The 24,553-nt window shown below is 45.3% G+C and overlaps 1 protein-coding gene across 1 annotated transcript in view; it reads left to right on the forward strand.

The window, feature by feature from the left end:
- Positions 1-24,553, forward strand: part of ABCE1 (ATP binding cassette subfamily E member 1) — a 1,045,252-nt gene that overhangs the window by 738,172 nt on the left and 282,527 nt on the right. The gene's annotated exons all lie outside the window — the stretch shown is intronic.

Genomic DNA, 24,553 nt, shown 5'->3' on the forward strand with positions numbered 1-24,553 from the left:
TGTAATTCTTGGGTGATCTTCATTCAGAACATGCTGGATGTACTCCTTTCTTCTGCCTTTGATATCTTGTGGACTGGTGAGCAATTGAACAGAGTTGGCATCCCTTATGAATGTTACCTGATGACTATCTTTTCTCTTTCTGTCTTTGCCTTGCAACCCAAGAGTTCTTGTTCCATCTGTTATGTCACTTTCCAGAAGCTGGTAGAATGCCTGTAATGCCTTGACGTTCTTCGTGTTTCACTGTTGCAGTCATTACATTTGGGTAATCTGCTGGTAGGTTGCCCTCAGTCGGTCTGATTAACAAAGTCTTGGGTCCTGCGTCGGTTGCTGTCCCTTCTTCCATGACGTCAGGTGTATAAAACATGTAGCTGACGCCATTACATCAGTCTTTCTTGCCGCTCGGTGCCCGAAGCAGAAGCAGTTCGCAAGTGCTGGTCGGCAGACTCCTGAAATTTTCATTTTCAAGTTTCAGAACCGAAGTCTTCAACTAAAAAGCTAAGTACCCCGTTGGGGAAACTTTTTCTTGCTCATTACCGATGTCAGTAAAAGTCAATAATTGCATTACTTGTGGAAAGCAAATGCCTCATAAGGATTTTCATTTGTACTGTATTCCTTGCCTAAGCCCTGACCACATTGTGTCTTGCTGTTGGTTTTGTGCTAAATTTAATCAACGCACTATTAAACATCGGTATATTTTTGCTTCTAAATATTTTGGCTCACGCTTTAATTATCCAGAAATGTCAGTTAGCAATCCAACTACCGGAATACCTAAAAAACACAAAGAAAAAGACAGGCCGTCGAGGTCCAAAACTGACTACAACTCTTCTAAGCCAGTCGCCAGTTCACCGGTACTCAGTGAGGCGCTTTCGCAGCCCCTGATGCCTGCTACTTCTGATTCGCAGGCCTCTACTGAGACCCATTCGGAGTCCGGTATGCCATGAGATGCTTCTATTATGGAACCCGCGGATGTCTCTACCTTAAATGGATCCAAAGCCGCTGTGCAGGCACCGGCTTCTGAGGGTGTTTTCAGGCCTACAGATTTGTATAATAGACCGACGCCATCTTCAAAACTAAGGCCAAAATCTAAATCTCTGTCTAATAAACCGACGCCTGGGCCACATGTGCAGGCCCCTATGCCTAAAAAACAAATGATCAAAATGGCTAAAGTTCTACTAAATGTCAAACAGGACAAACCAAAAATGATTTTGATTGCTCCAGACTGGCCTCGCCAACACTGGTACCCACTCCTGCGCAATGTGTCACACCTTCCACCGTGGCACCTGCCTCGGACACCTTACTTAACTGTCTCAGCAGAACAACCAAATTCTGCATACTCAGCTCCAAACTTTGAATCTTGCAGCGTGGTTAATCCCCTAAATGCACCCTTAGCATCCCTCAGCAAACCTGTGATGGATGTCATTTTGGAGGCAAGAAGGCCTAGTACTAGAAAATCTTATGCTGACAAATGGAAAAGATTCTGTGCCTGGAATCAGTCACAAGGGATAAAGCACAGCAGTGCCCAATATTCCTCAGATTTTACAATACTTAACTGAGATGCTTCACAAGGGCCTGTCTTTTTCTTCCATAAAAATCCATGCCTCCGCTATTTCTGCTCATTACAACACAGAACCTCCCCTCTTCTCTCATCCTCTGCTAAAGCAGTATCTTAGAGGGGCCAAAAACATAAGATCACCCAGGAGAGCTCCAACCCCTGCCTGGGACCTCAATTTTGTATTGGAAAAACTCACTCTCCCTCCTTTCGAGCCAGCTGCTACTGGAGACTCTCCTGGGAAACAGCTTTCCTTTTACCCGTCACTTCAGCTAGAAGGATTTCCGAATTTACAGGCTCTTATGGCAGTGGAGCATTTCATTATTTTTCATGCGGACAGGGTGTCTCTCAGGACCAATCCAATCTTCATGCCTAAGGGGAGGTATCCAGTGTGGCTCGTAATCAGACCATTCATTTGCCAATTTTCTTTCCCAATCCACAGAACTAGGGGGAGCGGATTCTGCATTCATTGGATGTACACAGACGACTTAGATTTTACTTAAACAGGACAAAATCTCAAAGAAAATCTGAACAAATACTGGTGGCATTTGCTGCAGGGGCAGAGGGAAAGGCTATTTCAAAGCAGATTATTTCTAAATGGATAAGCCATTGTATTCATTTCTGCTATATGCACCATGGTAAAACTATCCCCCAGGGGATCAGATCTCATTCCACCAGGGCTGCATCTACTTCTACAGCCTTTCTCAGAGGTGTTCCTACTAGGCATATTCTAGAAGCTGCTACTTGGAGCTCAGTTCATACGTTCACCAAACATTACCATTTACCTTTCTACTCTAAATCCAGAGCTGGTTTTGCCACTGCTGTCCTGCAGGGCCTTATAGCTGGTCCTAATGCTGTATAAATCCATCCTCCCAACCATAGCTTTGGGAATTTACCCAAATGTAATGCTGCAACAGTGAAACACGAAAAACATAGTACAGTTGTGTACACTTACCATAAATGTAGATGTTCGAGTGTATTCACTGTTGCAGTCCTGGTTACCCTCCCTCCAACCCCCTGTTTTTCTCTTACTATACTTCTACTTTCCTTTACTATGCTTAAAAGCCTTTTTGGTACATTTGCTTTTGTTTGTAGGTATATTTTTGTGTTTTTAATTACTTAAATATTTGGCTCCCCATTTGGAGGGCACCTGACATCTGGGGCAAGAAAAACTAATGTAATGGCGTCTGCTGCATGTTTTATACCCCTGGCGACCTGACGTCATGGAAGAAGGGACAGCAACCGACGCAGGATCCAAGACTTTGTTAATCAGGCCGACTTGAGGGCAACCTGCCAGCAGAATTACCCAAATGTAATGACTGCAACAGTGAATACACTAGAACATCTACATTTATGGTAAGTGTACATAACTGTACTTTCTTTGCTATTGCATTTGCTCTTGTAATCTTTGTTGGCCATCCAGTATGCCTTAGCCTGGTCATTTGTTCTTTTGATAAATTGCTGGACTTTTGCATTCCATCACCAGCTTTCTTTGTGTATCTTATTTTCTTACCTGGCTCAGCCACACATCTGTTCACTCCATACATTCGGTTTTGAGACATTGCCATTCTTTTTCTACTCCACTTATTCCATCTTCGTTATGAATTGCTAGAGCCCAGAGTATTTCTTTGAATTCTTGTGCTTTAAATGCTTGCTGCTGATTGTGGCCTTTCAGTGGATTATGCCTTGGGCAGACTGTTTCACTGGGGATGAATTTGTAATCTCTGATTCTACCCCAGTGCCCCTTCCATATTAGGAGACCGTTTGAGTTGCATGTTGACCACACTTGTATGTGATCCTGTGACTTTGTCTTGCTAAGCCATGTTTTGGCCACCATCAAGCCATTTGCTAGACATAAGTCTAGAATGGCGCCTCCTCGAATCCTATTCTGCTTGTCCCAATATGAGCATTCATATCCCCATTATCAACATTAACACATGCCGTTCTGCTGCATCTTTTAGGTCCTGCAGCTGCTGCCTGAATGCTCCCTCTTCTTCACCACCACAACCTTGTTGTGAGGTATGGGCTGAGATTCTAAATACTGCCCTGTCTTTTCATTAGATTGTGATTGCCACAAGCATATCAGCAATTCTAATAACATCCCTCACTGACTTAAGAATCACCCTCACCACAGTTCCTGCACCATTTCTAATCAGTCCTCTACCTTAGTAGTAGACTGTGAATCCTAAGCCCGTTGGCTTTGTGGCACTGCCCTTCCACCATCTCTCCTGGATGCACAGAATATCCAGTCTGTTTCTTGGTCATGTCGCACACTATCAAGCTGCATCTTAAGTTCATGTTTGGCAGGTTGATTGGTTTTGCGTCCTTTCAGTCAGCTGTGCTATCCCAGGTTACCCAGGTTGGGCATCTGGACACTGACCAGCCATAACTTATTGATTCAGGGCTGCTGGAGATTATGGCAAGCTCACACTGACCAGTATAGGGTATAGACTCTTCCTAACATTAGCATGGGTCGTGGCTGGAGGTATGAGAAAATCAGATCTTAAAACCACTTATCACCAGCAAATACCCATGCCCAATTTTGGCAGTAGTCAGTGTAGCTAAATCACCTAGAGACCATTTTTTTCTGAGTGGCTAGCCCTGACACGTCTTCATGTGAGCCATGATGCTGAGTACCATAGTTGATGCCTAAAGTGTTTGGTCTGCTCATCTCTTCCCATGATGGACACCACCTAGAGTTTGTGCTGCTGCCCACGACTTTTGAGTGAGTTTGATGTGGAAATTCCTAGGATGTTTTTGGAAGGTGGGAGGAACCACACAGACATGGGGAGAACATGCTCAGATGTTGGCCAGAAGTCTTGATCAAACCATGTACCTTGTGCTTTGGAAGCAGAGACCTTAACCATTATGCAGCTGTATTCCAAGGGAGATGGCTTAGAGTGGGACCTCAGCTTTGTGTGAGAAAGTTAATTATTTTTTAAGGTCTTATGTGGATGGACACCCCCCCCCCACCCCCCCACCCCTGATAAATTGTTTCATAAGCAACAGCAGAGAACACAGGGAGGTGTAATAGAAGATGGGCAGATGTGACTGAGGCATTCCTTTATAGGTCTGCTTTGAAAAGATTTGACAGGTATGTGTGTAGGGTATAGCTGCTTTGAAAAGGTTTGATATCTACATCTGGCTTGGTGTCTGTCCTATGTTAAAGCATCAGTGGGAGAACTTTTTTCATACAGCTAGACATGATTTTTTTAGTGCTTAGATTTCTGACCTGCCTTAATTTTTCTTGTTTATTATTTAATTCCTTTTGTTGACTGGGATACTCTGACTAGCAAAGAATCCCATCTGTAGCAGAGTCTTTTGCACTTGGTTATTCTAGCAGTGGACATAGAGGCGTGTGCTTCCATTTGCCTACAGTGAATGTGCAGCAGCCCATATATCTTTGCAGCTGAATTGTAATTCTGTCATGTATCACCAGTCATTTGTCCCTGCTGGGAAATGTCTTGCAACCTTCAAGTCCAAATCCCTGAATGACCTTAATTTTGACAGACTGGTGGTAGAGAATATTCAAAAGAAATTGTTCGTGAGGTAGGAATTGGTAGCACTGTGATGAGAAGGATGGGCATTTTAATGAGGATGACCTAGTTTTGGTTTGGACAGCATGCAGGAATAGTAGTTTTATTTTATTTATTTATTTTACATTTGTTGACCGGGCTAGTCTAGGGGGGTAGAAAAGCAGTAGTAATGAGAGTAACCAAGATACACAGTGGTTTTGACAGGATTTTGATAGAGAAGACAAGTTGAAAAGTGCATGATACAGGGATTAGGGAGGGAGGATTACGAGGTGATGATGGAGTCGGGACGAAGTGTTGGAGATGGAACCTAGTTAAGCAGAGGAGTAGAGCAGGTGAGATAGTTGCAAGATGTAAAAAAAAAAAAAAGATGATTTGAGTAGTGTAAAGATGAAAGAGGGAAAGAAGTGTTGTGATGTAGGGAGGTATTAAAACAGTGTGGAAAGGGGAAATTGACTATATAATAGAGGTGTGTTAGGCAAAAATGAAAGTAGTAATAAAAACAATGAGTCCTTTTCAGAAAGGTCAGGGGAGATGGGGAGAATTAGGACAGTTACTGAGCAAGTAAAATAGTTGCTGAATGCCTTGGAGGATGGGCATATGAAGGTGGAATTCTAAAGAATAATGCTTTCTTTGGTGAAGTACGAGAGGTGGAAAGAGAGTTTGGAAGTTGGTGAAGTCGAAACAAAGCTTGAATGGGAGGTTGGGGGAAGGGATAGTAAATGGGAGATGGTTGATAAGGAGTTTGCTTCTTTAGTTTATTTTCTCCACCCCCTTGCAGAGTTGTACAAGAAAAAATAGGTTTGAGTGGAGGGGATTTGCATTGGGAGTGTGAGAGAGAGAAATTAAGGATTCACAAGGAGGCTGAAAATGTTGCATCTGCACTAAGGTGCATGAAGAGGAGGCAGTAGGGCCAAGTGGTTATCCAGTTGATTTTTTTAATAAATGTGTGGAAGTGGAGATGGGAGCTTTGTTGGCTGATGTATTTAATGATGTATTACTTGGGGAATGAGTCTGGTAACTTGACTGCTGAATCTATGGAAGCAGCATTGGTGGTGGTACTACCACATTGAAAAAGCAATAGGGAGGACCCATAAAGTTAGACTCCTATCCCCATGTGATGCAAATGCAGAGGTTTTGGCAATGGATTTTGTAGTAAGAATAGCTGGATGAGGTAATGGCGAAGCTGATGTAGGCTTTGTTAAAAGCGGGCCATCAGTGGACCACTAGAGGTTCCTGTTTTTTTATGGTGGAGAAATAGGAAGGGAGAAGGAAAGTCAGAGTGGTTTTAATGGATGTACAAAAAGACTTTGATCATGTCTGTTAGGATTTCTTTAGCTTGTTGTAGCGGACTGTGGGTGGCTTGCTCTTTAACAAGGGGTAAAACAGTTATAGTCTGTGTACTCAAAATGGTGCTTGGCAACAGCATTGCTCTGTATAAATCACAGAGGCAATTAAAAGAGCATAGCTCTGATATCCGTAGGGATATACAGAGCAGTGGTCTTGCTAAGCACCATTTTGAGTACGGCGATGATCATTGTTTTGCATTTATGGTCATTGAAACATTAAATAACCCAAGATGGGGAGACATTGATAATGAATTGGAGCTATCAGAGTATAGATGGATTATTTATCTTCGTGCAGATAGGGTTCCAGGTATTAATGCTAGTGTTAGTTTAAAACCAGTGATATGTAGTCCTATCTCTCCTACAATCTTACCCGTGGGTTCGGAGCCGAATATCTGCTCCGACTCGGACGATTTTACTAGCTCGAAGTCTCTCATTGGCTGGGCCAAGTGTGTATCCCATGGTGCACTGCTCCACATACCCAGATCTCATTTGCCGCTTGTGTAGCTCGGATGTGGTCTTGCTTGGTTGTGGCCAAGTACCCTCTTTTTTGCTATTTCTCTTAGAGAAATTTGATATTTCATACCCAAAGCTATTTTAATAGCTATTTCATGTTGCTGTGTTTGAGTGTGGTAGTTGTGTTTTTTGGTATCCCTATCTGTTCCAGCGGGCTAGGCCCGTTTTAGTTAGAGGACCTAGTCCTCCCCTCTGTTAAATAACTATTAGTGTGATTGGGTTTTTGCCTGTGTCCCCTTAGAAGAACCATTTCAGTTAGAGGTTCTTAGATTGTGTCGAGTAGTTTTTTCTGGTGTATCTACTTTGTGTGTTGTTCCCGCCTTTTTTGTGATTTGTGTCTAGGTGGTTTCGCTTAGCGCTAGTAATAAGATGTCTAAGGATCAGAAGGAGCATAAGCCTTCTGGCTTTAAAAAATGTTCCAAGTGTGGATATAAGATGTCCATCACGAATGGACACACTCTGTGTGTTTACTGCCTTGGAGCCATCCATTTACAGGAGTCGTGTAACTTCTGCCACTCGTTCAGTCCTAGGGTGCTCCAGGAGAGAAAAAATAAATTAATATTGAAGGGACTTCTAAAACCGTCTTTTGAGGAAGCTATAGACTCTGCTTCCAGTACTCGGTCAAAATCCAAACTGTGTTAACTGAATCGGTGTCGGCTCCTGTCATTCTTGAACCCATTCGGAGCCAGTCGCCCAGTGTGAGGCATGGTTCAAATGACAGGAGATCCCAGTCTCCATCGCTCTCCTCCAAATCCTCCTGGCTTTCTGATTTGGATGTTGATAGGGTGGTGCAGAGGCTCCAGCAGTCGCCGGTGTTGGCTAAATTGTTCTCTGCTCCAACCCACTCGGATCCAGAGCCAGTTCCTATGACCGTTTCGATGATTCCTCCTCTGAGCACATCCTTGTTGTCAGAGCCGGTATGCTCCTCTCTGAGTGATGTTCCTACGCTGGCTCCGATACCCCTCAGGGTCTATCTGTGCCGACCTCAGCTCTGACCATGTCGGTTTGGGACTCTGGTCTCTTAGGTCGGGCCCGAGGGGGATACTTCGGGACATCTGTCTATTCCGAGTCTCGCACTCGGTGCATCGGCTTGTGGGACCCCAGTCCCGGTCGTGGCCTCGGAGGCCGGCCGGTCCTCTGACTCGGGGACCGGCCTTTGAGGCCATGCGGAGCGTGCTGGCCAGGTCATCAGCTACATCACCCGGGTCGGTCATTCCGTCCCCCACCACCCCAGCGAGAGCCTCTGATACTCGCCTATCCATGGACAATAGAGCACCAGGCCCTAAGGATACCCCCACGAGCGGTCCCCAACTTTCTGAGGGTCTCCCAGAGTTCGTGCCTGAGGAGCCTTCTAGAAAGAAATTGTGCAAGAGGAAGCACATAGACTCCTAGGATGAGTCTCTCACCTCGGATACTGACCTCGAAGAATCGGAGGGGTCCCCCAAGTCATCCTCTAATGATGTTTCCTTCTCCGATATCCTGGAGATACTGAAACAAAGAGGTGACTGGCCTTCCAAAGCTCCTTCCGAGGAGGAGTCAGTATTCCTTAAGGCTTTTGGCGCTCAACCCTCCACCTCCTGGGTGTCTCCACCCTTCGACGAACTTCTTGACCTCATTTGTCAAAGAGTGTGGGAAACCCCTGATTCTGTGGAGCCCGTGCCCAGGCGTCCCAACAAATTTCTTTCCGCCCCCCAGGGCAAAGAGTTTCTGTCGAAAGGAGTCCCTGTAGATGCCATGGTGGTGGCGGCAGCCACCCAGAAGGAAGTAGGAGAGTCTTCTTCATCCGTCCATCCTCCTAACAAGGAGTGTAGGACCATGGATCGGTACGGGAAGTGTCCCCTATCTTCAGCAACCTTCACTCTACGGTTGCTGAATTATCTGTCTCACTTCACTCGGCTCCAGAGAGATCTTCTCAAATAGTTGGGAGAGAACTCTTGCGGGTAACATACCTGAGGCAATGGCTCAGACGATTAACGCCCAGGTCTCTACCCTCAACTCCATTGCTAGCTCGTCCATGCAGCTCATTTCGTATGCAGCCGAGGGAGCGAGTAGGGCAGCAAGCTCAGGGATCGCCCTTAGAAGGCAAGCCTGGCTGCGCCTGTGTCACTTTGCGGAGGCCTTCAAGTCTTCCTTCACTGACGCCCCTTTTGACAGTTCCTCCTTGTTTGGGACCAAAGTGAAAGACACCCTCACCAGGTGCGAGCAAGAGGGAAAGACCCTGTCTGCCGTAGGGGTCTGTTTTTCCCTTCCTTCTAGGCCTTATTCCAAGGCCCAGTGGGGGGAATAAGATGTGGTTCAAGAAATCACAGAGGTTTTTTCCTGCCGCACAAGGTGAACCCCCCCCTCCAGAGGCAGGGGAGGGGGGGTTATTCAGGGAGACGTTGCACCAGAGGCAGAGGGAGCCCCCTGCAACTCGGGAGACCACGACTCCTTCTGTGGCTCTCCATACTCTCGTTCCTGAGGGTGTGCCCGACTGCTTATCCGGAGCCAGTCGGGGGTAGAATTTCCTTATACCCGGAAGCCTGGGAGAGTATTACCCAGGACCGATGGGTATTACGGATAATTTCCGGAGGTTACCTCATTCCCTTCTCTTCAGTACCCCCGCCAATCAGGAAAATCCCAGACGTTCCACCCAGTCAAAGGGATCAAGCAGCCTCAGAGGTCTCCCAGCTGCTAGAAAAAGGAGCCATACAACGTGTCCCCTCAGACCAAATCGGATTAGGGACTTATTCAAGATTCTTTTTGGTGCCGAAAAGAACAGGGGACCTGAGACCCATACTAGATCTCAGTCAACTCAACAATCGCGTACATAAGTCCCAAGTTCCGTATGGTCACACTACAATCAATTCTCCCATTGTTGGGAGAGGAGGTATGAATGTGCTCCATCGACCTCAAGGATGCGTACTACCATGTCAAAATGGACAGAGCATCCAGGAGTCACCTACGCTTCCGTCTGGGAGTCAGTCACTTCCAGTTTCGAGCCCTGCCCTTTGGTCTCACCACAGCCCCCAGGGTGTTCACCAAATGTATGGCGGTGGTGACAGCTTACTTGAGATGTCAGGAATTCCAGGTGATGTTCATCGTGCATACAGCTGCAGTCATAACAGATGGGTTATCCTGCCGTCAGGCGGGTCCTCGGTCGGCCGAATTCCAAAGTGTAGGTCCGGCGTCGGTTGTCATCGCTTCTTCCCTGACGTCAGTGCGGCAGGGGTATAAAAGAGGCAGCCGACGCCATTTTCTTCAGTCTTTCTTGCCGCGCCGTGCCCGAAGCAGTTCGCAAGTGCCGGTCGGCCAGCTCCTGAGATTTACGAAAGTATTTCAGTCGAAGTCTTTTTGAAAGCTAAGTACCCCGTTGGGGAAGCTTTTCTTGCCTCAGACCGATGTCAGACAAAGTTAATAATTGCATTTCATGTGGGAAGCAAATACCGCATAAGGATTTCCACTCTTTCTGTATACCTTGTTTAGGCCCAGACCACGATGTCTCGGCCTGCCGTTTTTGTGCTAGATTCAACAAGCGCACTATTAAGCGTCGGGCCAAGTTCACCCTTCACTTTTTTGGCAAAAAATTTAATTATATTATGTCGTCTGATACTCCGACTCCAGTTTTGAGCAAAAAGCGCAAAGATAAGGACCGACATACGAGGTCCGCACCACCTACTGAAACCACGCTAAGGCCAACTACCGGTTCTCCGGTACTCAGCGAGGCGCCTACGCAGCCCCTGAGTACCGATGACAATGCATTACCAGTGTCTTCAGTACCCGAGGTCGCAGGCTCCTCGGCCCCCATTCCTACTACAGATACCGACGCCACTCCTGGCGGGGAAACTCAGAATTTAGACAGGCCTGCCATTTCTCAAGGGGTCTTCAGGCCTTCCTCCTTCTCTATTAAAGCCTTCACTAAATCTAAAGCAGCCATGAAAACCAAAAAACAGGTTCCTGAGACCCCCTCTCAAGGCACCATGCCTAAAAAACAGATGCTTAAAATGGCTGAGGATTTGATTACTCTTATCAGGGGTTCTCAACCCCCCTCTGACAAAAGGCCCAGATTAGAGGAAGACTACCCTTCCTCAGATCAAGCTTCTGTTACCTCAGAACTATCTGAGGACCAGGATTATGCCTATTCTCCATTCGAAGACTTTGATGCAGAGGAGTCTATTCCCTCGGTCTCCCCCCCCCCCCCCCCCGAGGGCTTCTCTTTTGGGGAAACCCTGCATACATTGAGGGAACACTTTCACTGGGAAGGCCAAGATTACTCAGATTCCAAGAAAAGGCTCAGGGAATTTCTTTTGCTCCCCCAGCATAGGCCTCTGGCTATCCCTCCTGTTTTAGATATATTGGATGATGTGTACACAGAAGCCAGCCTTAATCCAGATTCTTTGCCTCCAGCTCCTGTTAAACCAGACAGGTATTACCAGGTTCCTGATTCTCACCAGTTCCTATATAAAAGCCATACTGCTGACCCAGAAACAATTTCACAGGGTCCCAAGGGAATTAAGGCCTCTACTGCTAAAAACCCATTACCTTCAGAGAGAGATTCCAGAGCTTTAGAAAGGTGGGGGGAAAAGGTGTACACCTCGGCCACTTTAACCATGAGGGCATTGAACTTGTCAGTTCCATATGTTAAAGTATCAGCAGTTTTTGATATCTCTGCTGAAAAGCAAGATGACACAACCAGAACAACCAGATTTAAAAGAGTTGCAGGATTTGTTGCATGGTGCAGAGCAAGTGGGTAAACATTCCTTGCAGTGTGGTTTTGATGCTTTAGAGGCCTCATGTAGAGCTGCTGTTACGGGGTCTGTTATACGTAGGCATGCTTGGCTCAAAGAGCAAACCTTACCAGATCATGTCAAAGCTAAATTATTAGATGCACCTCTTCAAAAAGATGTATTGTTTGGTGTTAAAGCTGAGAAGGTGCTAAAGAAAATGGAGGAAAAAGCGAAATCAATGCAAACAGTGAAAGATTTCCTGCAGGTACAGCCTCCACGTTTCAGCAGAAACTGGCCTTCAAAAAATTGGTCCTTTCCAACCACAGACAGACCTCAAAGGGGCAGATACAGGCGCCCAAGGGGTAGAGGGCAACCTCAAGGATCTTTCAGAGCCAGACAGTGGCAAGCACCAACCCCAAGAGGTGGGAGAAGATAGATCACAGTCTTTTAGAAAACAGACGCAATGACTTCCCCCTACACCTGCCAAGCAAAATTTTAATGGCAGCACCTTTGGGCGGAAAACTGACATTATTCTCAAAAAATTGGCATATTGTTACAAAAGACAAATGGATTCTGGACATTATAGACAGAGGCTACAGGTTCCACTTTCACACCCTTCCAAAAATGAGAGGCATGCCAAACCTGCCACAAAATCAAAGGGCAGAGGCACAAAAACAAATTTCAGCTCTCATGGACATGAAAGCAATTCAAGAGGTACCTGCAAAAGAACAAGGTCAAGGGTTTTATTCCAGACTATTCCTGGTACCAAGGAAAGACAAAGATTGGAGACCTATCTTAGACCTATCCATCCTAAACACATATCTACAGGTGCCAAAATTCAAGATGCTCACATTACAGCAGCTTCTTCCCATGCTGGGCAAGGAGTCTTGGCTGGTAACATTGGACCTCAAGGAGGCATACCTGCATGTCCCTATCAGACAAGATTGCAGAAGATACCTCAGATTTCTTGCAGGTTCAACCCATTACCAATTTTCTGCATTGCCCTTTGGCTTATCTACTGCGCCCAGAGTGTTTGCGAAATGCCTGGCATCAGTAATCGCCTTCTGCAGACTGCAAGGGATACAAATCTACCCATATCTGGACGACTGCCTGATCCAAGCGGACAGCAAGAACATACTACTGCAACACCTGGCGTTTGTAATAAAACTGTTGAACTTCTTAGGATACACAGTCAACAAAAAGAAATCAAAACTAATACCCTCTCAACAAATAATTTTCCTGGGTGCCAGCTTGGATACAACCTCCCAGATGGCCTACCTCACGCCAGACAAGCAAGGGCAACTGTCTCAATTCTTCAGAAAAATGGCAACTTACACCAGGCTAACTGCAAGGAAAGTCCTGCAGGCTGTGGGATTCATGGCATCTTGCATCCTACTAATCCCATGTGCAAAGCTGCATATGAGGAAATGTCAATGGTACCTAAAAAACTTATGGTCTCAACACAGCCACAGCTTGGAAGCAATTATACCACTCATTCCATGCCTTCAAAAGGAATTTATGTGGTGGGCTCAAGCTTGCCAAAGAAACACAGGTCTTCCTTTCTGTGTACCTCAAGCAACTCAAATCATCACAACAGACGCCTCAGACTATGCCTGGGGAGCGCACATGACAGATCAGTGCATTCAGGGAAAATGGACCCGAAAAGAGAAGCACCTTCACATCAACCAAAAGGAAATGCTAGCCGTGCAAAAGGCTATTATGACCTTCAAAGACCTACTGCATCCAGGCCAGCTATTGATAAGGACAGACAACACCACAGTGATGTGGTACATACACAGGGGGGAACTCATTCATACTCCCTGTGCAGGCAAGCCATGACCCTATGGAACACAGCACTGGAATTGCAAATTCAACTTCAGGCACAATTCCTACCAGGGAAGGAAAACACACACTGGCAGACAACCTAAGCAGAAATATGACAGATCCACACGAATGGAAGTTGCATCCTCAAGTTTTCACAAAGATAACTCAGGCATGGGGACAGCCAGACATCTCTTTGCTATCCACAGAAATTGCCAGTTGAAAAAATTTTGTTCAAGGACCTATCATCCACAGGCCTGGAAAGTGGACGCACTTTCCTTCAATTGGGCAACATTGACAGTCTATGCTTTCCCGCCTCTTCCTCTGCTGCCCAAAGTTCTATTAAAAGCCAGAGCAGAGAGGCCGAAAATGATTCTCATTGCTCCAGACTGGCCAAGACAACACTGGTATCAGCTCCTGAAGAGCCTGACACATTCCCCACCATGGATCCTACCTCTAGTCCCTCTTCTGTTGTCCCAGCACAACTACAAAACCCTTCACAGCCATCTCAAAACTCTAAATCTAGCTGCATGGAGAATTCCTTGATTTCCCAACAGTTTCTCCTCTCCAAGGAGGTGCAGGATGTCATCTTGGAGGCCAGAAGACCTTCTACTGGAAAGGCCTACTCCGCCAAATGGAAACGATTTTGTCCCTGGAATCAAGAAAAGGGACAGAACCCTTGGGTAATAAATATACCTCAAATTTTACAGTACCTAGCTGAGATGTTAAACAATGGACTTTCCTTCTCCTCCATCAAGATCCACGCTTCAGCCATTTCTGCACAATACAACACAGATCCTCCTTTATTCTCTCATCCTCTCTTAAGGCAGTTCCTCAGAGGGACAAAGAATATAAAACCCCCAAGGAAACCACCAGTCCCTGCTTGGGACCTCAACTTCGTATTGGAAAAGCTGACCCTTCCTCCCTTCGAGCCAGCTTCTTCAACAGAGTTACAGTACTTGTCATGGAAAACAGCCTTTCTTCTGGCTATCACCTCAGCTCGCAGGGTTTCGGAGCTACAGGCCCTCATGGCTGTGCAACCATTCATCATTTTCCATCAGGACAGAGTTTCCTTACGAACCAACCCTACCTTTATGCCAAAGGTAGTATCCAGTGTAGCTTTGAATCAGACTATCCACTTACCTACCTTTTATTCTAATCCACAAAACAAAGGGGAAAGACTACTACATTCCTTGGACATTCACAGACAACTTCGTTACTATTTGGATAGGACAAAGCCATTCAGGAAATCTGAGCAACTCTGTGTCCTATGCTGCAGGTGCTCAAGGAAAGGCTATTTCCAAACAGACCATTTCAAAATGGATAGCCCACTGCATATGCTTTTGTTACTCATTTCATGGAAAAACTGTGCCTGCATGCATCAGATCCCACTCCACCAGAGCCACAGCTACCTCTGCAGCTTTCCTCAGGGGGGTCCCTACCAAGGACATTTTGGAAGCAGCCACCTGGAGTTCAGTGCGCACTTTCTCCAAGCACTATCACCTCCCACTATACTCAAAATCTAGAGCGGGCTTTGCCACAGCAGTCCTGCAGGGCATCCTAGCCCCTCCTAGTTCCACTTAGTGCCTGCCACCCTTACTTAGCTTTGGGATTCTACCCATCTGTTATGACTGCAGCTGTATGCACGATCAGCATAGTACAGTTTTGTACCTACCATAAATGTAGATGTTTGAGTGCTCATACAGCTGCAGTCCAGGTTTCCCTCCCTCCATCCCCTCTTAGGACAGGCCTTATGACAAACACTTTTCATATATCCTTTTTGGGGTATTCTTTTATGGTGTATTTGCTTGCAACTACTGTTTTTGATTTATCAACATTGCATCTTTGCATGACATTGTTTGCCTTCCTTCTGGGGGCACCTGACATCTGGGGCAAGAAAAACTGAAGAAAATGGCGTCGGCTGCCTCTTTTATACCCCTGCCGCACTGACGTCAGGGAAGAAGCGACGACAACCGACGCCGGACCTAGACTTTGGAATTCGGCCGACCGAGGACCCGCCTGACGGCAGAATAACCCATCTGTTATGACTGCAGCTGTATGAGCACTCGAACATCTACATTTATGGTAGGTACAAAACTGTACTTTTCCGTACCTGGACGACTGGCTCCTTACCGCTCCCACCAGGCATCTAGTTCAAACCAGGGACACTACCATCAATCTGTCACCAACTGGGCATAACAATAAATTGGGAAAAATCAGCCTTATTGCCCTCACAGCGTGTCACCTTTATAGGAGCAGATTTAGACACCATTCGAATGCGAGCATTCTTACCACAAGAAAGGATCACAGTATTGCAACAACAAATACACATGCTGATGCCCCTGAGACCAGCGAAGGCAAGACTGGTTCTCCAACTCCTAGGGACCATGGCAGCAACTATCATGTTGGTCCGTCTAGCGAGATTACACATGAGATTTCTTCAATGGCTCCTCTTTGTTCAATGGTCTCTTCAAAGTCTTCCCACTATCTCATCCCATCTTACACACGGACAGGTGCAAGCAGGACCTCCGTTGGTGGCTGTACACCAACAATTTGAACGGGGGAAAGCCCTTCGTTCCACCCGTCCCTATTGCCACGGTGACTATGGACGCCTCCCGGATTGGGGGGGGCATTATCTTGGTAGGACAGTCCAAGGCACATGGCAGGAACATGAGATACATTTGCATATAAACGTCCTGGAGATGAGAGCAGTGCCTCTTGCGTTGCAGGCACTTCAGAAGGTTCTTCCTCTAGGGACGATTGTAATACACTCAGACAACATGTCAGTGGTGTGGTATCGCAACAAGCAAGGGGGAACCCGGTCTTACCCTCTGTGCAGAGAGGCTATGTGAGTGTGGCATTGGGCAATAGCTTCCCAATGGTTTCTGGTGGCAACGTATATTTCGGGGAAGTCCAACGTAATAGCGGACAGGCTAAGCAGAGCTATCCTGATGCCTTACGAGTGGTCCCTGAGTCGCCTGGTTGCAGAGCGAATTTTCAGCAGATGGGGTCAGCCTTCATGCGACCTTTTAGCCAGCCCTCTCAATGCGAAATGCAGCAACTATTTCACACTGACCCCACAGGGGAGATCACCCAGGGACGCTCTGGTTCACGATTGGCCCTCCGGTCTGCTTTATGCTTTCCCTCCGTTTCCCCTGCTGTCAAGGGTGATTCAGAAAGCGCAATCCTTGGGAAGCAGAATGATTGATTGCTCCACACTGGCCTCGTCAAGTCTGGTTCCCCTTTCTTCAACCATACATTGTGGACACTCCTTGGATTCTGGACCCTCAACCAGATTTACTGACACACATGTTGGGACAGTTCCACCCCTCTCTGATGACCCTCCGGTTGACAGCCTGGCTACTCCACTTCCATAGTTAGTCAGACATCATAATTTTTCACCGGAAGTGGTCCATATATTATCGTCCTCTCATAAACCATCCACTAGAAAGATTTATTCTAGTAAATGGAAAAGGTTGTCTATCTGGGCACATACTAGAGGCATTGATCCTTACACAGCTCCAATAGATTAAGTTTTGGAGTTCTTGTTACGCTTTTCTATCAGGGGTCCGCATCAGCCACCATCAAAGTTCAGCTGGCAGTGATATCTAATTTCCATGTAGCGAATGAACCTAGTCTCATGGCTCACAGACTATGCAAAGCATTCCTTAAAGGTACTCTGTTGCTTCATCCCCCAGTGTCCGAACCTATCATGCCCTGGGATCTTAATTTTGTTCTACAAGCCCTTACTTTGCCACCATTTGAGCCTGCAGCTACCTGTGAATTAAAATTCTTGACATGGAAAACAGCATTCTTAACAGCAGTCACTTCAGCGAGGCAGGTTTCGGAAATTCAAGCCCTCTCCATCAAACCCCCATATTTAATCTTCCATAAAGATAGTATCTCTCTTAGACCGAACCCCTCCTTCCTTCCTAAAGTGGCTTCAGTGTCTAATATGAATCGGTCCGTTGAGTTGCCTGTTTTCTTCCCCCACTTTTCTAACAAGGCAGAATTTAGATTTCACCAATTGGATGTACATACAGTTATGCTTCTATCTACACCGGACAAAAGATATCCGGACATCTGACCAACTCTTTGACTCCTTTTCGGAAAACTGAATGGGTTCTCCGGTATCCAAGGTCACGCTGTCTAGATGGATAGCCGGTTGTATCTCTTTGATACATCAGGCAGGAGGTAAAAATCTACCATTTCCAGTCAAGGCACATTCTACTCGGGCTGTTACTACATCCGCAGCCTATCAAGCTAGATTGTCAATGGATGATATATGTGCTGCAGCTACTTGGGCTTCTCCTCGCACTTTTGTTTCTCATTGCAAATTGGACGTGGTCTCCAAGGGCAGGTCTTCCTTTTGCTCCACAGTTCTCAGGAGTATTTTCCTATGAGCCACCCGGGATGTAGGTGCTAGGGATGCTGTCCCACGGGTAACAATGTAGGCGAGATAGGACTACATAACGTTCGATGTATGTAGTCCATCTCTCCTCACATTCTTACTTACCCTCCCATCTTCCCTCTTCCTGGAGGATTTGGAGGTTAGGTTGCCATCTACAGAGTCCCTTTGATTAGTTTATTCTTTATATGGATGTGATGTGTGTATGGAGTACAAATGATTTTTGCAGCAAACTAAATCTGGGGAATGTGGTGCAGTGCACCATGGGATACTCACTTGGCCCAGCCAATGAGAGACTTAGAGCTAGTAAAATCGGCCGAGTCAGAGCCGATATTCGGCTCCGAACCCACGGGTAATGTGAGGCGAGATGGACTACATACATCGAACGTTATGGTGAGTACATAACTTCTTGTTAAAGGGTAAACAGGCTTGCTTAAAATAGGTGTATAATGATGAGTTGGCTAAAAATCAAGTGTACAACGATGTGTTGACTGATGCTTCTGATTGGTAGTTTTTATTTAATTGGCTGCAGTATTTAAATGAATGTTTGTGAGATGATTCAATCACTGATGAAGGATCTGAAAGCTTTGCAATAAAAATTGTTGGATTTTACGGCGTTAGCAGTTTTTTTTTTTTAGCTGTTTTACTCATACTAAGGAACTAGGCATACATACAGACTCCAGATTACCATTCTCTTCTGGCATAGTTTCAGGAAGACTTTCATGTTCATTATATACTTTATTTATAGGTTGGTACTAGGCTATAGGCCCTAGGGCCTATACAAGACTAGCCATAACAATTCCCTGGCTATTTCTTCCCGCAGTATTTACTTCCCTGGACCCCTTTCTGGCAGGGAAACTGATGTGATCCCCGGGGTGAATTTCCTATGTCCCATCCAGTCGTCAAGGTTTCTTTTGAAGAGGGCCAAAGAGGCACTCTTCTTGACATGTATGGACAGTCTGTTCCAGAGTCTGAGTCTCTAGGTCTGGAACCTATCCCTCCAGCAAGTTTTGTTCATTGTGATGAAAAGGTTTAGATCCCTGGAGCGTGTGGATCTGAGGGATTGGGATTTCTTTGTGTAGCATGTTCAACAGCTCTGGGTTTGACATGGCCTTGTATGTTAAGCAGAGATCGCCTCTGAGTAGACTGTGTGACAGAGTATAGGTGGAGTTTTTTTAGACTGTCAGCATAAGTTATCTGCTTTAGGCCTGTGATTCTTTTAGTGAGGTATTTCTGCGGCCTTTCCAGTTGCAGATGTCTTGAGAGGTACATACCAAACGGAGTGTTGTATTCTATAATGGGTCTAATGAGGGATGAGTACAGTGGGACAATGACCTCCTTTTTTTCTGGATGAAAAGCCCTTAGTGATGAGGTGTGCCACATAGAAGGATTTCCTGAGTGTTGTGGCGATGTGGTTATCGAAGGCGAGATCACTGTCCACCTGTGTCCCTAAGTCTCTTATCACACTTTTGGTGTTTAGTGTACTGCCACCAGTTTGATGACCAGGAAGGTCCACTGGGCTCAGGGAGCCCGTTTTCAGTCTAGGCCCGGGGAGAAAAGCTCTGCATTAAATAGTTTAGTTACAGATACAGTCTTAGTAAAGAAGACACAATTTACAATTACATTTAATGTTAGAGAGCAGGCATAATTTCTTAGGTACATAGTACAATTTAGATGTTTACAATATGTACAATTATGTTTGGTTAGCTAGTAATCATAGGGGTTAAGAGGTGGAGGGAGAATTATGGGACTAGGTGGGGAGAATGCAGTTGCATTTCCTGTTAGAGGAAAGGTATGAATGTAGCTGAGATTTAAAGTTTTCAAAATTTGCACAAGTCCTTAGAGAGGAGGGAAGAGAATTCCATTTTTTTTGTTAAGGAAAAGGATAGCAGGAGTTGACCAGCGGGTCGATTAGGTTTTTGGACAAAGATTAGGTTTTGGTGAGTAGATCTAAGAGTTCTCTGATGGGGTATAAGGTAGAAGGATGTTGGATAGTGCGGGAACTTAGTGGGGTGAAAAATTAGGTTTTGGGCTGTGGTAATTTGAAGATGGTCTAGATGGTTGGGGAGTTCAAGCCAGTGTAACAAATTAAAGGCAATACAATGATGGGAGGAGTACTTGGCTTTGATAGCAAATTTAGAAATCTTATAAGAGACTTCCAATTTTGAGGTGAGTGTGGTAGATGAGTTTAATAGAGGAGCGCCATACATTAGTGAGGGGAGTAGATAGGTAGTGGCAAGAGTTTGGTGGAAGGAGAGAGAGAAAGTGGATGTTCCTGTATAGCATATCAAGTTTTATAATGGGTTTTCTTAATGTTTTGCTGGATGCGAGTGTCGAATTTTAGGTATTCTTCAATAGTGATCCCAAGTAGTTTGGCTAAGGGAACAACCTCTATAGTGGAGTTGGTTTGACTAATAATTTGGAATGAGTTTTTATCAAGAGGGGAAACGTTTGAGGGAGAGAATAGTATTTTGGATTTATTGGCATTTAGTGAGAGGTGTTTCTGAAGCATCCAATTTTCAATGGTGAAGAAACCAGTTTGGGTCATTGTTTCAAGCTCTGGGAGTTGAGGCGCTGCAGACCAATGTGGAATCGTCTGCGTATTGTACAATTTTGGTATCGGGTATGGCTTTGTGGAAATCCATTAATAAATATGTTAAACAGCATTGGACAAAGTGTGGATCCCTGGGGAACCCCAGTGGGAGTAGGAAGGAAGGTTGAGGTACCTTTCCCCCATTATACTGCTTGAGATCTATCGGAGAGGTAGCTTGAGAACCAGGATAAGGTATTCTGGGAGAGATTAAGGTTTGAGAGATGGTTTAAGAGATGGGTGTGGGAGATGGTATTGAATGCCTTATACAGATCTCCTAGAACTGTAGAAACTATTTTTCCAGAGTCACTGGCAAGATTTATTCTATCTAAGAAAGTAAGAAGTGCAGTGGTAGTACTATGGCCAGGGTGGAAGCCATGTTGGGTTGGAGTGATTAGCTGGTGATTGGCTAGGAATGGCATAAGCTGAATGTGTATGCATTTTTCTAGTAGTTTGGAAATTGGGGAGAGGATGGCTATGGGGTGGAAGTTGGAGATGTTGGTTTTGCCTCCTTTATGGAGAGGTAGAATGAAGGCAGTACGCAATAATTTGGGCACATAAGATTCCAGCATGGATCTATTTATCAGGATGCTAATGGGGAGAGCGATACCATCTGCGGCTATTTTTAGGAAGGAGGATGGGATATTGTCAGGGTCATTGGTGCAAGGTTTTAATTTAGAGAGTAATTTTTTTATATGGGAGGTTGAGATGGGTTTAAGCTTGAATATAGGAAGAAGATTGGGGACAGAGGGTGCTGTAGGTGATGGCGAAGAAAGGGTAGGCTGAGGGGAAGGGTTACTGTTGGGGAAGGTTTTGGTCAGTTCTGCTGTGGAGTTGGTGAAGGAGTTGAATAGAGAGGCTATTTCAGGGTCAGATTTGCTAATGTCAGGGCAGGGGTTGCTTTTGGTACCTGGGTTGAGAAAAGAATTATTGGAATTCCAGAACTGTTTTGGGCTTTTAAATTGGAGTTTAATATAGTAGGACTTTTTGTCTCTGATGATTTTAGCAAGGTTGCAGAGGAGTTATTTAAGAAAAGTTTCAGGATGCTTGTTTTGGTGGTATGTTTTCCAGGATTTTTCTCTTTGTAGCATACATTTTTGGTATCTTTGGTTAGCCAAGGGGCGGATTTGTTTTTTACTCTTTTTATTCTTGGTGGAGCTAGGGAGTTGAGAATGTTTAAGAAAGAGGAGTTGAAAAATTCTACGGCATTATCTAATGAAAGAGTTTTTAGGGGGTTCCAGTTGGTTTGTTTCAGGGAGTCAGAGAAGGTAGTTGGGTTGAAGTTTGTAAGGTTACGTGTGTGGATAAATTGGTGTAGGTGAGGAGAAGATTGGGTATCTCGGTGGATAAAAGCTGGCAAGTGGTCTCCTATAGGGTCGGGTGTGATGCCAGAGTTTAAGATTTTATTGAGATGGGATGCTAGGATCCAGTCTAGTGTGGTACCTGGGGGGGGTTATTCTGTCTGGTAATGGAGTTGGTAAGTTGCGTATAGTTAAATAGATTGATGGATAAGGTGGGATTAGGGTTATTGATTTTATTCCAATCTGTTTACATCTCTAAGTATATAGGTCTCATGCTTAATATTGGTCGAGGTCCAGAGGAGAATGTCTTCCAGAGTAGTGGTGTTGTTACCAGGGGGGATGTAGAGGGCGATGATGCAAATGCTTGTGTGGTTATTTACTTTTAGCAGGCCTATTACTAGTTCTGCATTATTGAATGGGGGGATAGGATTGGGGTATGGAGTGATGGATAGTAGGTTAGAGTAAATTAAGGCTACCCCCACCACCTTTTCTATTTAGGTGGTCATGTCTGAGAGATTGGAATCCAGGAGTGAGGATTTCAGAGTCACGAATATGAGGTTTTAGCCAGGTTTCTGAAATGGCTACAATGTATGGTAGGTTGTAGTCTAACCAGGCATGGAATTGGGTCACTTTATTTCTTAAATTTTGGGCATTGATGGTGAGAATTTGAGGCATTTATGGTTAGCTTTATTTGAAGTGGTGAGATTAGCATTACAGGTAGAGTTTGGTCCAGGATTAGGATGTGTGTCCTCTGCTAAGCAGAGGTAGTTGAGGAAGGGTAGTCATATTTTTGATTTGGTTTTTAATAGTTGTGGGAAGTAAGGTATTGGTTTAGGTTTGTAGTATTTAGTTGAGAGGGAAAAAACTTTTATTTTGAGTGATGCGGATATATTGTGGAAGTGTGTTAGAGAGATGAGAAAGGAGGTTGGGAGTGGGGGGCTAGGATAGGAAGGGTGGGTGGAGTAGGTTATAGGAGTAGGAGGTAGCATGATATAAATGGAGTAAGAATAAAATGCAGATAGATGGGGTGAGGGTGCTTTGAGGTAGGAGTCTAGGCATGGTGGATATGTGTTAAGATGTAGTAGTAGATGAAATAGGGACTTAGGTGGGTTAGGAGGCGTGCTTGTGATGGGCAGGTGGAGGAAAAGAGGGGAGGGGTTGTAGAGGGAGGTGATTGATAGAGAGGGAGGGGTTTAGGGTTCAAATAAAGGTAGTTGTAGTGGGAGCGGGTGGCAATTGGGGGCAGGGTAGGGGAGCGGAGTGAGCCCGTAGTTCGAACGTTGCAGGAAGAGCTAAAGAGAAGGTGGCTGGCTGAAACCAGCCAGCCAGCCAGCTGTAGCAGAAATGTGTGCTTGTAGATGAAGTACAGAACAGCAGGGAAAAACCAGACTGGGGGGGTAAGGTGGTGAAATAAAGCACAAGTCAAAGCAGGCCAGTGGGATAAGTATGATAAGAGTGTGGGGGATAGCCTGGGAGAGAGAGAAAACTGATCTAAGAGATCTTACTTAGTAAGTGGTTGAGCAGTGCCACCTAGTGGTAAAAATATGTAAGATAGCTTAGGGGGTACGGGAGTTATGGACCGCTGTAGGCTGCTTGGCAAGCACGGGGAATAGCACAGGCACCACGGTAGTGAACACTTGTAAAAGATTGCAGTACATACACTTTATATTATATCTTGATGGGGGCTATATTTTGGAAGCTCCTTAGAAGGTTTTAGTAGTGTCCCGTAATGGATGTCCTTTGGGGGGGGGGGGTTCCTGGACCTTAGTGGGTAGGGTTGAATACACAAGCAGACTTTTTTATATCCTGAGGAGGGCTATATTTTGGAAGCTGCTTAGAAGGTTGTAGTAGTGTCCCGTAATGGATGTTCTTTAAGGGGGGGGGGGTTCCTGGACCGTAGTGGGTAGGGTTGAATACACGAGCAGACTTTATATTATATCCTGAAGGGGGCCATATTTTGGAAGCTCCTTAGAAGGTTTTAGTAGTGTTGCGTAATGGATGTCCTTTAGGAGTGGTTTCCTGGACCAGAGTGGGTAGGGTTGAATACACTAGCAGACTTTATATTATATCCTGAGGGGGACTAGATTTTGGAAGCTCCTTAGAAGGTTTTAGTAGTGTCCTGTAATGGATGTCCTTTAGGGGTGTTTCCTGGACCGTAGTGGGTAGGGTTGAATACATGAGCAGACTTTATATTATATCCTGAAGGGGTTATATTTTGGAAGCTCCTTAGAAGGTTTTAGTAGTGTCCTGTAATGGATGTCCTTTAGGGGTGGTTTCCTGGACCGTAGTGGGGTAGGGTTGAATACACGAGCAGCTGGCAAGCCAGCAGCCTACAGCAGGACCGATTAGCGTGGGCCACAGGGATATTTAAAAAAAAAAAAAAAGATTGCAGTGCTCAGGTTTGACAACCAGACAAACACAATACCAACTTTTAAAGGCCAATATTACATTAGTAATAATTCTTGCAAAAACAGACTGAAGCTCACACTTATTTTTCTGACAAATACTCAAATTGCCATCTACCCTTTATTCAGACTATCTGGAAATCTGAATGCTGATCTGATAGTCCTGAAATAAACATTCATAGTTCAAGCATCAATCTTTTGCAAAGCAGTCATATCAGTGGTTACTGGGGGGAAGGGCAAAACAATTTCCAGCTCCAGTGAGCATGTGTAAGAGAAACTGCCAAAGTGCTGATGTACAACCTTAGTATGAAATGAGAGGAGAAAGATTTGTTGTGGGTAAAAAAAAAAAAGCAGGAAAAGCAGGGGCAAGAGGTGCAA

This window comes from Protopterus annectens, chromosome 2.part1 (genome assembly GCF_019279795.1).
Source record: "Protopterus annectens isolate FY-2018-M chromosome 2.part1, PAN1.0, whole genome shotgun sequence".
Taxonomy (NCBI): domain Eukaryota; kingdom Metazoa; phylum Chordata; order Ceratodontiformes; family Protopteridae; genus Protopterus; species Protopterus annectens.